The sequence below is a fragment of the Natrix helvetica genome (genome assembly GCF_964273705.1).
Source record: "Natrix helvetica genome assembly, chromosome: 1".
NCBI lineage: Eukaryota > Metazoa > Chordata > Lepidosauria > Squamata > Natricidae > Natrix > Natrix helvetica.
The window spans coordinates 258,764,902-258,778,020 of NC_138548.1; positions in this window are offsets into that span (position 1 = coordinate 258,764,902).

Here is a 13,119-nt window from a genome sequence, read left to right on the forward strand (position 1 = left end):
TTTTTTTCTCTGAGGTTTATTGAGATCCAAAGGTTGTTTTTTTTTAAAAAAAATAGCAGATTAAAATGATAATAAAACAACAGATTAAGATCATTCAAAAGACACACCCTTGATCCAATGGCAGTTAAGATGCATCCCTGTTTAACCAACTCACACAGTGTTAATATTTAATATCCATTAGTGCCATAATGTTATTATTTTCTATTTTTAACCACTAAGCCAAACAGCCAAAACAAACTATAGGAAGCGAAAAGATGATGGCCTGATTCAACCAACATGCTAACATTTGACTAAGTTCCCTAAGTAGACTAAACTCCAAGCTTCCCCATCTTATCTCAGTCTGGAACACAGACGGGGACGGATTCTTGGGTTGTAAGAGCAAACATACACCTGGCTGCTATTGCTTGAAATATTTGTTATATGGCCTCCTTGCAGACATGAGTTTTCTCTCTCTAAAACTGTGTTAGACCTGTGTTTAAAAAACAGAGAGGTCAATCTCTTTATAGTGCTCTAACCTGGGGAGTTTGTGCATGTGCACACATGAGGCTCATTTATAAGGAATATCCTTGATAGATTATCCCAAGACATTTACTACTCTGACCATATGGCAAGTTTCAGGATGTACCCATCTTCTTCAAACATCCCAACCACAGGGCAAGAAGACAGGTGTGGACCAAGAGAGAGTTCTCCAGGTGCATCTAAGTCCCTTGCAGTTGAGAAATGAATGGGAGCCAGCTTTCCTAGGCTCTATTACTGAATGCAAGAGGTGTTCTTTCCAGACTGCACACTGTCTTAGGGTTTTTTTCCCGTCTCCTTCCTTCTCTTACTTTTAATAGAGACCTTGGTCTGGTTCACAAAGTCTCCAGATGATAACACAGTAATTAGTAGTGACTGCATTAAGCCAGGCAGATTTTCCACATGATTCTGGCCAGCTTGTCAGTGAGCAGGGACAACTTTGCACAGTGTACACTCACTCAAACTACTGGAATTCATGACTTGAATAAGTTCCTTGACAACAAATAATTGTTGTGGGGAACAGAAGGTTAAGTAATTTCTGACTCTCCCCACATACATCAATCCACAATGTAATCATTTCTCCTTTCCACTTGTCTCCCCATGACTCATATTTTCTGATGTCAACAGTCACCCTTTGCTAGGGATACTATGCTTTTGAACAAGCTGGTAATTCACCAGGCACTTTATTTTCTTTTCGTCTCGCCTCCCCACTTTTTATATTTATTGTTTGAGAATTCATGTTTACGTGAATGATGGTTGAACAACGGCAGTAGCTTACAAAGAAAATCTCTATGAAATGTTTTATAAATGGCATTTGCCTCCAGCGAGATTGGCCAAAATGTACCCAAATTTATCCCCTAATTGTTGGAGATGCAACCACAAGCCTGGAACATTCTATCACATGTGGTGGACGTGCCCCAACACAAGGAAGTACTGGTGCAAAATTCGGAAGTGGTTAGAAGAAATTACTGAGCGAAAAATAGAACTCAAACCAGAAGCATTCTTATTAGGACTACTGGATCAAAAAATGGACAATCAATCTCAATACATAATCATACACATACTCACTGCAGCCAGGATTGCCTTCGCACAAAACTGGGAAAAAATCAATACACCCTCAGATGAAACTACAATCAGGAAAATACTTGAATGTGCAGAAATGGATAAAATGATAACAGAACTAAAAGAAAGAGAAGAATCGGACTTCTATAAAGTATGGAATAAAATGTACAAGTGGCTAGAAAACAGAAGCCAAGACAGAAAATAGAGAATACAAATATATGGAGATATAAGTAATGAATACTATTATTAGTGTTAATACTAGGTTTGTTAAATTATAGGACAAGGTTATAGTGACAGGAAGGCAATGCAGAAGGGAGAATTATAAAAGCTAAGAAGGAAAGCCAATAGAGAAAGCTGTAAAATTACTGTGTATTGTTATGTATGTTCTGTGTTTTATTTTGTCTTATTGTGTTTTTTCTTTGCTGTGTCTTCCTTATTGTTTTTAATGATGAAAACATTTAATAAAAATTATTTATTAAAAAAAAGATAGTTGAACCTTTCTTAAAGCTTAGATATATTCATCCATTAACATTCAATTGTCTCAGATTCCCTTTCTTTATAAAATACAAACATTTCAATCTGATGGGAATTGCTTGAGCAGTGAAAGTAGAAATTGAATTTTTTTAAAAAAACCTCCCCCGTAAAAATAAGCAGAATTCCATCCTTCCCTGTTCTATTCACTGAGATTTATTTCCAAGATGGTTGCCCATGATAAGAAGGGACTTCAGGTAGCCCCTCATTCTTGTCAGCATGGTAATACCGGTACACAAAGAGCCAGGGGTGGGCTGCTACAGATTCACCTGGGTTCAGGAGTACCCGTAGCTAACATTAAGGCTGGTTTGGAGAACTTCCAAATCCCACCCCTGGCTGGCCCCTCCCACCACATCACACCCTTCCCACCTTGCCTCACTTCTCCCAGGAGTCTCCAAACTCCCATTTTGGATGCGAGGTAAGTGCAGGCAGGGCCTGTGAAGAGGCTCGGGGAGGGGGAAAACCAGACCACCTGGAAGTTCCAGAAGACTGGAAATGGGCCCATTTCCAACCTCCGGAGGGCCTCCAGAGCCCGGGGGAGGCAGTTTTCACCCTCCCAGAGGCTCGAAGAAGGCCTCCAGAGCCTGGAGAAGACCAAAACGCCCCCCTCCCATGGTGTAGGAGGCCGAGTAGGCCACGCCCTCCATGACCACACCCACCCAGCATCCGGGCAGAGAACCTGTTGTTGAAATTTTTGAAGCCCACCCGTGGAGGTAGCCTTCATGATAGATTCACCTGGATCTTTCAACAACACATATGTCTCTTGCCGTGTGATTGCTTACAGCTGCCATAACATATATGAATTATTGTAGCTGATTATTTTAGGTAATGGCAAGGTTTTTTTTTTAATGTAACGTTTATCAGGCAGATCTGTTTACCCTGGCCCTGAAGAAACATGCAACATTAATATTTATGGGCACTGTTTTTATAAAGGTAAGATCACAAAAGGGATAGTAGATGGCTTTGTGAAAGAAATCTCTAGAGTTTCAGTAATGTTCTGTACACACCAACGTGACACCAAAATGTTCCTTCTTATAATAATAATCAGCAATCTTGCTGCCTTATTCAGGTACACTGAAGCTCATTAAGTGCACACTATCAGCAAAGTGCACCATGGATACTCTCTGAAAGGAAGAATAGAAGAAGAAATTAAAAAGTGCCTGTATTGGCTTGATAACTGACTGGAAAAAACACAGAGCATATTTCTTTATGGAAGAGTCAGCCCATCTCTCAGGATTATACTCCTACAGTGCCATTATTCTCCCTACATAATTGTTTCTTCAGGAATGCATGATTTAAAAAAAAAATTGTGGATGTTCTCAACAGGGCATACAAAACAAACCACAGTATAAGGAGAAAAGAAATTGGAGATTTTCTGCCTGCAAATCTGCCTTACTCTCCCAAAGTCAAAGAAGAAAATAGGAAAAACTTTTATCCAAGCCACTAAACCTTGGCTAAATAGGTGGTTTTAAAAAAGCAGAAAAGAGAATAATTCACATATTTTAGCTCTGAGGATTACCAGACTTTCTGCTGGTTTACTATGCAATTCTTACAACAGCCCTATGAAGTAGGTTAAGCTGAGAGGTGGATGCTTTACTACTAGACCACATTGGTTATGTGGTTGCTTGAAGAAATCACATGTCTGTCTTTCATTCAGTATCTTCTATAACCACATGGAATAATTGTTCAGGAACACTAATATGTGGAGCTATTATAAATATAAGAGGGGAAAGCCCAACAAATATACTTAAAATCGATATTTTCTTCCTTTCCCCCAGTTTCAATACATTTAACATGAGCCTTGCTACGAAGTGCAGACCCACTGCTGAAGCCCTGAAATGGCATTTCCACTGATTTCACAATAGTTCACCTTTCATTAAATTGCCCACCTCTATCAATCTATCAGTAGCAGGACACGAGCTGCCATTAGCCAATATGACTGTTAGATTCTACAGTTTCTAAGGCAACCAACAGAGGACAAAGACCAAGAATATGGCCTATCACTTCAGCTGACCAGGAAACTAGGACAGGAAACCCAGTGAAACTGAAAAGCAAAATTGACCATTACTGTACTGAAACTTATCATGAATATGCTTTCCTACAGGAAGAAACCCCATGTTTTTACCTCATTATTTCAGAAATGATTATTTTGTCAGTGCCACAACACAATTGGCTGAAATATTCCTGAAACCACTGAAATATTCCAATCACCAGGGCAGGGGTCTCCTCCAAACATGGCAACTTGAAGACTTATGGACTTAAACTCCCAGAATTCCCAACCAGCATGGCTAGCAAGGAATTATGGGAGTTGAAGTCCACAAGTCTTCAAGTTGCCAAGGTTGGGCTGACTGAGAGAACTGAGGGCACAAATGTATGCGTAGAGATGAAAACCAAGTGGAAAATACCTCAGTGGAGACAGGAAAGGGCGGAGTGAGCAGAGGTAGTGGGCCATGGTCAATAGCATTTAGTTTGACACCAAGCTTCAGTAGCATTAGCAACACTGCTGAAAGCAAACTGGGAAGTGCAGTGGAGTTGGAAGTTGGAATGTTAACTGGTAGAAGATGTCCTGCATTTCCATGATTTGAGTGACCCATCTCATCCCCATCATCACATGATTCCTCCCTCCCTTTCTCTTTCACTTATTTCAGTTCCTGTCCTTTTCCTTTTATTTGCTATCTTCAAAATCATTTCTGAATCATGTAAGAGTACTACCAGCAATTCATGGGTTCATAACTCACAGTGAATCCACAGCAATGTCCACTTATTTCAATTAAACTGAAGAGTCAGCTTTTCTTTGAAATAGCCAGAGAACAGATTAGCAACCCCCTAACACAGCTAAGTAACCGCAGTACACTGGGAGTACAATATACAGTACACAAACAGCCTAAGAATTCCAATATTTCACAGCAAGAGCTCTTGTTCATGCAAAAACATAAGAATCGGCTCGCCTTCTGTATGTCTGAAGCTTTCTCACCTGAACTCTTCTCTTTCTGCCTGACAAATATGATGGGAATCAAACCTGCTACTTTTCTTGGTCAGAGTAATTTATACCGACCTGTAATACCAAAGGAATTTCTCATTGGGCAGTCTTGAGTAGAATGTAGTGACCCACCGACCTGTATTGAGTTGCAATATTCAGCAGTCTCCCCTTGGCTCTAACTTCCCTTTTCTCTTGTTTGTTTGCTTACCTACCAATGTTTTGGCCACTTATTTCAATGGTCTCATTTTTCCCCACTTTGAATGCTTTCTGTGCAATACATCTATGCATGTACGAGTTATTGATGAACAAAAGTTCACAGAACCCGCCTGTGTGAATTAATCTGCCATCAGCCAAAAGCATTTTAGAAACAAGCTTTATCCCTAGCAATGGGCAAAAAAGAAAACAAGAGCCGTCCTCCTTTTGCAGAACACCTGGACTTTGGCAACTGCCAGGTTTATGAGATTTTTAAAGACTAACTTAGAAGTTCTATAAATCAAGTAATCACCAGTTACAAAATAAGTTGCCTCTATATGAGGGGTGGGCTGCTGAGGGTTTGCAAGAACCTCTAGCTAAGATTCTGTGCAGTTCGGAGAACCCCCAAATGCCACTCCTGGCTGGCCCCGCCCACCCCACCCCGCTCCTCCCAGGAGTCCCCATGCGGCCCATTTTGGACGCAGGTAAGTGCAGGGCATGCACGGAGGCTCAGGTACGGTGAAAAACGGGTGTACCGGAAATTCAGGAAGGCTGGAAACAAGCCCATTTCTTGCCTCCAGAGGGCTTCCGGAGCCTGGGGAGCCCATTTTTGCCCTCCTAGAGGCTCGAGGAAAGCCTCCAGAACCCTGGGGAGGGCAGAAATTCCCCCCTCCGCTATGGTGCAGGAGTTTGACTAGGCAACGCCCACCATGGCCATGCCCACTCAGCAACAAGGCAAAGAACCCCTTGCTAAAAATTTTGAAGCCCACCCTTGGTTAAGTACTCAGAGTAGGATGTCCTGGCTTTACTGGAGTTTGGGACTGGGATGAAGTCTTAACTGACCAGTTCAAAGAGGGACCATTTATTAATATCTAAACTTTCAGAGAGTTTATAATTTGAGTTTCATGAAAGATGGATATTTTACTCCCTTTGATTCCTGTTATGAGAAGTTTACATTTGCCATTCAAATTGGCCCGTAGATCTTCAGTTTTTCAAAGATTTATAAATCATATATTCAGTGATTTTTACAAACTTTTGATTGTGGTTCGCTGATTGGAGATCCTGTTCTGCTCACCCCTCAGGTTCAAGCACTTCTCCAATATCTTCATAACTATAGTAGTAATTACAGGAGAGAGTATTTACTTGATCTGCCTGTGTAGGACTTTAGGCAATGATACAATACTACGAAAGGAATCTAGATGGATCCAGCTCAACTGTTAAAAATTCTTTGATTGGAATTCTTAGGAGTTATAAGGGTATAGAGCAGTGTTTCTCAAACTTTTTTTAACCATCGCCCCCTTAAGACACAATTTGATTTGCCACCGCCCCCTAAAGATTATTTAATTGTATAATATACAAAATGTATTAAATTGCAAAATGTATTACATGTAAATAAATTTTTCACCGGTAGATCTATGAACATGATGTCATAGAAGTATTAGGAAATTCCATTGATAACTCTATGGCTTTTTCTTCATTCTCATCGATGAATCATAGAAAGGTGACTTTGCAAGCGCCTCCAGCTGCATGCAAATTTGCGAACGGCTTTGCAAGCGGATTGGAGGTTTATGTTACATTGCCAAAAGCAAGTGGTTGCATTTTTTACGTTTGCGTGTGGCTATGCAAGCAGTTGCAAGAAAAGACGTTTTATGTTACAGGAATGTTTGCAAGTGCTTGCTATATCCTAGTTTGCAAGCAGCTTAGCTTTTATGTTACGAGCCCCAGAAACAATAGGCCAGCTTTATGACTGAACTCTATTAATTTATAACAAGATATTGAAGCACGGATGTTGTAATCTTGTACATCGACTTATACGAAATATTTATTTAAATTCTATATCAATAACAATAGTTCTAACGGTTAGAACGACCATAGAGGTGGTCAAACACTCACCTTATCTTAGGATGGCTGATAGTACAATTAATTTGAAAATCCGTCGATTAACAACATCATCATCCCAGTGGAAAAAGCCATAGAGTTATCAATAGAATTTTACAATATTTCTATGGAAATCTATTCATAACTCTATGACTTTTTTCCACCGGGTATATGACTCAAATTTCTGAAAAATCCCAGTAAAAAAATATTCATAGAAATATCAATAGAATACCACAGAAATTTGATGAAATTCTATTCATAACTCTATGGTAGTAATTACTGGGCATCTCCGACGTCTGACACACAAATGACGATCTGTAACGTGATTGGCTGTTCAGACAGAAGGGAAGGACGTATCTGAAACTGGCATTTTCGCTCGTCAGATGTGCCAAGGACGCCTAAACTCTAAGGAAGAAGACCCAGCAACCCCAACAGCACAGCCATAGAAATTTAAATAGAATACCGTAGAAATTTGATCACCTTTCTATGAGATTCTATTGAAATTTCTATTCCTTGTGCTACTGGGGAAGCCTCCATTCCTGGCGCAGTGAAAGGAGGCTGACTCACACTGCGCGCAGCAAACACTAGACCCCCAGTAGCACAGCCATAGAAATTTGAATAGGATATCATAGAAATTTGATCAGCATTCTATGGGATTTTATTGAATTTTCTATTCCTTGCGCTACTGGGGACGCAATGTTAGACCCAAGACTGACTAAGGAAGTGCACATTCGCTCGTATGAAAGCCATGTTTCCAACAGCAACGATCGGTGTTGCAGGTTTGCCCACGTGCCGCGCGCAATGACTGCTGTGTGAGTCCGGCAGAACAAGTAATAAATAGAATTTGTTCAACGCCCCCTTCTGTACGTTCAAAGCCCCCATGTAAGGCGGAACTTCCTACCGCCCCCTTGCACTTCTTTAACGCCCCCCAAGGGGGCGGTACGGACCACTTTGAGAAACACTGGTATAGAGTGTTTTCTGAGCTTTTCCTATTTTATTATACATGTATTCCTAATTTTGTTCTACTGGAGATTTCAATATCAAACAAGCTTTCATTTTCTAAGTCTTTCTTTGTCATCTATATCCAACCCATCATTGTACAAGCTAATACTTCTCATTTTGTATTATTTTTTACAGTCTGACCAGAATTTGAGCCATTCTCTTCATTTGCATATCCCTTTCCAGGCAGCTCCTATAACCAAAATAAACAAACATATTTTACAAGAAACCTTTGGCCACCAAGGAACCTTTTCAGCTGCAAAGAGCAAAAGGAGAGGAACTGAAATCACACAGGACTGCTTTCAAAACATGGTGCCAAGACTTTCCAAATTCAAAGGTTGAAAAATGGAAGGCAAGCAGCTCATGTGGCCAGCATGACATCATGCCACAGCATGACGATGAAACAGGGAATGTTACTTCCCACTGAAGTGGTACCTATTTATCTACTTCCATTTACAAGCTTTCAAACTGCTAAGTTGGCAGGAGAGAAGGCACATGATGGGAGCTCGCCCTGTCACGCTATGGTAGGGCTCAAACCACCAGAGTACAGACCAGTGATGGCGAACCTCACGTGCCAAAAGCAGGGGAGCGCAGGGGGATCATGCGTAGGCGTGCCACACCCATTATGCTATGCACATGACCCCAGCGCGCATGCGCACATAACCAGGCTCCCCCCATTTTTTGCATGCTTTTTTTGTCCTCCTCAGGCTCCAGAGGCTTTATAGGAGCCTGGGGAGGATGGAAACAGCCTCCCCTGCCCCTTCCGGAGGGCAAAAAACGGACTTCCGGTTTGCTCCTATGGTCGGTTTTAGCCCTGTGGAGCCTTCAGAGGCCTTCCAGAGGCTTCCCTGAAAGCTCTGGAGGGCAAAACACAACCCTAAAAACTTCTGGTTTGCTCCTAGAGTCGTTTTTTGCCTTCCGGAACCTTCAGGGAAGCCTCCTGAAGGCCCCTGAAGGCTCCGGAGGGCTAAAACTGGCTCTATGAGCAACCCGGAAGTGACTTCCTGTTTGCTAGTAGGGTCATTTTTTGCCCTCCAGAGCCTTCAGGGAAGCTTCCTGAAGGCTCTGGAGGGCTAAAACCGGCCCTATGACCAAACCGGAAGTATGTTCCCGAACTTCTGGTTTGCCCATAGGGCTGGTTTTTCGCTCTCCTTAGGCTTCAAGGAAGCCTCCAGAGGGCAAAAAATGGCCTTAAAAAGCCACTGAGCCATTTTGCCTTGCCCTTTACCATATAAGAGTAGGAAAAAGATTTGCTGTAGATCCTGTACCAGCCAATCTTTTATCTACAATGAAAGCAATTCACCAAGTCTGAGCCTTGTCCTTAATTTCTCAGCTGCTAGCTCCTGAGTCCTGGTTGAAGTTTTGAACAGAGATCTATTGCTGTGCCTAGGTTGCACTTCTGGCATCAACATGGTGCCACTTCTTCAAAGGGATTGCAGAAAACTGAACTGATCACCAGAATTTTCAATACTTACATATTTTCCCATAGGTCATATGTAACTCCTGGTTAGCTGGACATACTTTTATAAGTTATGATATATTTAATTTAAATCAGATATTATTTGAAGTGTTTTTTGTACCTCTATTGTTCATGCATCTTTTTTTAAAAAACCACAATGTTGGAATCAGTAACTTTCTACAGTGCAGAAAGCAGACGTGGTATTCAGTCAGTTCGGACTGGTTCTAGTGAACCAGTAGCGGAAATTTTGAGTAATTCGGAGAACCAGCAAATACCACCTCTGGCTGGCTCCGCTCTCATCTATTCGCTGCCTCCCGAGTCCCAGCTTATCAGCTGGCTCTTCTTCTGTTCCCCTGCACTGGAGAACAAAGCTAGAAAGCAGGTTAGTAGGGTTGGGAGGGAATGGGGATTTTGCAGTATCCTTCCCCTGCCATGCCCACCAAGCCACCCCCATCAAGCCACACCACGTCCACAGAATCGGTAGTAAAAAAAAATGAATCCTAGCATTGGGACTAGGACTGAATTAATGGCAGAATCAAACAATTTTACCCTTTTCCAGTATTTTTTATTCATGTTTTTCTTTCCAGTTGAACAGTGAGACAATTTTATTTCATCATCTTCTGATTATTAGTGTACCCAGTATTCCATCCAATCTGCTTTGCAAGCTGAAATTCCCTTCCAGGGCTTTTTTCCACCTTGTTGTTTTGCTATTTGCTTGTGTTATTTCATTGTTCTTAATTCTCTCTCTCTCCTTCTCCATTTCCCCTCCATTTCCCTTTTAATTTTCAGATAACTGAAAAACAGCATGTGTTGCTGAAACCCTCTCTTACGATGCTTTTGAGAGATAATTAAAAAAACAGAGAACATGGGTTGAACCCAGCTAGAACTAGAACAAAAAAAGGCTTAAGTTATACTTAGGGTTACTAAAAGGGCTGGAAATACATTTTATCTGTGAGTCTATACCCATATAATTGCACTCTTATGTAATTTTTAAATACGTAGAATTTCTTATTATTATTATTATTACAAGTTATAGACCTTTTAGCTGAATCTTATATTTTAGTAATGATAGTTGCATTATTTTCCAATTTTTATTTTATTCTACTCTTAGTTAAAATAATAATAATAATAATAATAATAATAATAATAATAATAATAATAATAATAATAATAATAATAATAATAATAATAATAATAATAATAATAAATTTATTTCTTAGCCGCACCCTCTCCCGAAGGACTCGGGGCGGCGTACAGTAAAAAACACATAAAATACAATATGGACAATACACACACAAAATAAACGAATACGTGTACATGGAGGAGGTAGGCAGATGAATGAAGACAATTAAAAACACAATTTAAAATCCCCTAATAAATTCCAAAAACCACAAAATTAAAATTAAAAACCCGTCAGGAGCAGAGTGAACAAACTATGGTTGAGCCAGGCCAGCTACTTGGAATAGGTGGGTCTTGAGCTTTATCCGGAAGGCGCAGAGGTCAGAGGTGGTCCTAATATCCGGGGGAAGGTCATTCCACAGGGCTGGGCCCGCTACAGAGAAGGCTCTGCTCCTAGACGCCGCCCCCCGACATTGTCTGGTGGACGGCACCTGGAGGAGTCCCTCTCTGTGCGAGCGAATTGGTCGCAGGGATGTATGGGGCAGGATACGATCCCGCAAGTATCTAGGTCCTGAGCCTAGATACACAGAAGAGATAAACTACTGCTACTTTACAGGTAGTCTTCAACTTACAACCATTTGTTCAGTGACCAAAGTTACAATAGCACTGAAAAAAGTGACTTATCAGCGGCTTCAAAATTTACATGCCAATTTGGCAACTGTCATGTATTTATGATACCTGCACTGTCCTGGGGTCATGTGATCGCCATTTGTAACCTTCCCAGCTGATGTCTACTATTTAATAATGTTCTAGATATTTAGTGATCACCAGGTGTGATGGAAGGAATTTCAATCTCTTGACTGCTTAAAAAGTATAACCTTTAGCCATTGTAATGGGGAAATCTATGAGTTGAAGTTCCAAAAAATCTAGATCAGGAAGTTGGTTAGTTTGCATGCATCCATTTTTAAAAATAAGAATAAAATAAGAGTGGCGTCAGCCTTTTCTAACCCAGTAGAATCTTAGCATATGGAGGATTTGGCCATGCTTGGTGATAGTAAGATTTAATCCAACACATCTGGAAAACAGGGGCATTCACAGGGAGGGGTCAAGGACATCAAATGGCTGGCACAACTGAAGTTACTGAAGGCCCACACTTTTTAATGGGTAACATGAAATGCAGGCAAATGAAAACGGGTGGGCTTTGGTCACCTGGTCATGCCTGCCATTTTGGTATTGTTGAACCCCTTGTAGATGTCCCCGCTAGAGAGTCTCAAGCTAGACGAGCCTGGTCTTTGGAATTCTGCCTGTGAAGCATCCTGAATTTTCAACATTGTGATAGAGCAAAATGTTCTAGTGGTCTACTACAATTTATTTTATGTGAGGCTGTAGGAGAAGATAACCCAGAAACTGCAGCTGGCACAAAAATGCAGTGGCAAGATAACTCTTGTCAATTTAGAATAACATTTATATTAAAGACACTGTATCGGCTGCCAAGAGGATAGATAGTGAGTCTATCTGCAGTTCCCATTTTGTTGATATTTTACTGAGCTTATTTTACTGAGCTTTTGATTCCAGATAATTAACTGAGAGTTTGCAATTGGATTTTTTCTTTCATTTGTTTTTTTGTTTTTCCAATTGTTATGCAGAGTTTTATTGTTTTAAATCCTTTATTACTTTAATAAGTAACTCAAGGTAGAGAATATATCTTAATACTCCCTTTTCTTCTGACTTTTGTTGTGACCTGGATAAGAATATGTTTGTGCTGGTAGTTTTAGGCCCCATAGCATTTCCTGAATCATCTGTGAGGATTGGAGGTACTGGTTCAGATTGTGTCAAGCCCTACAAGCAATACATGGCCAAGGAAGCAGCATTCACCAAAATCTCATTAATCAAATGTAATACCAAGAAAAAAGGGGGTTAATTTACAGACTCTTAGAAATTAGATGAAGAGATTCCAACCCTCATTTATTAGTGAGCATATGAAAGGGTGCCTGTGAGTTATTTCACCCTTTTTCTCACAGAATACCTAAACGATGGACTGATGTTTTACTTTAGAGATAAGACCAAAATGTCCAAAACCATCCTTTTTTTTCACCCTTCAAGAATTACCACATTCAGTGGTTCTGCTCTTTGGGCAGTTTTAGCTGAGGATTGGGGAAAAGGAAAGATTGGCCTGTGGCTGTGTCTTTATTATAAATCACAGTACTCAGGTCTCTGCCACCATTTTTCAACTGGGGGAATCCACTGCTATCCTGATCTGCACTGCGATTAAAGTCTTTTCCTAGAATTGGGACTGAAATGCATTTTCCTATTGCATGATACACATTTTATATTGTTAGGCTGTTCTAGCAGTGCTTGAGTAAGTCAGCAACTTCTGTTGCTG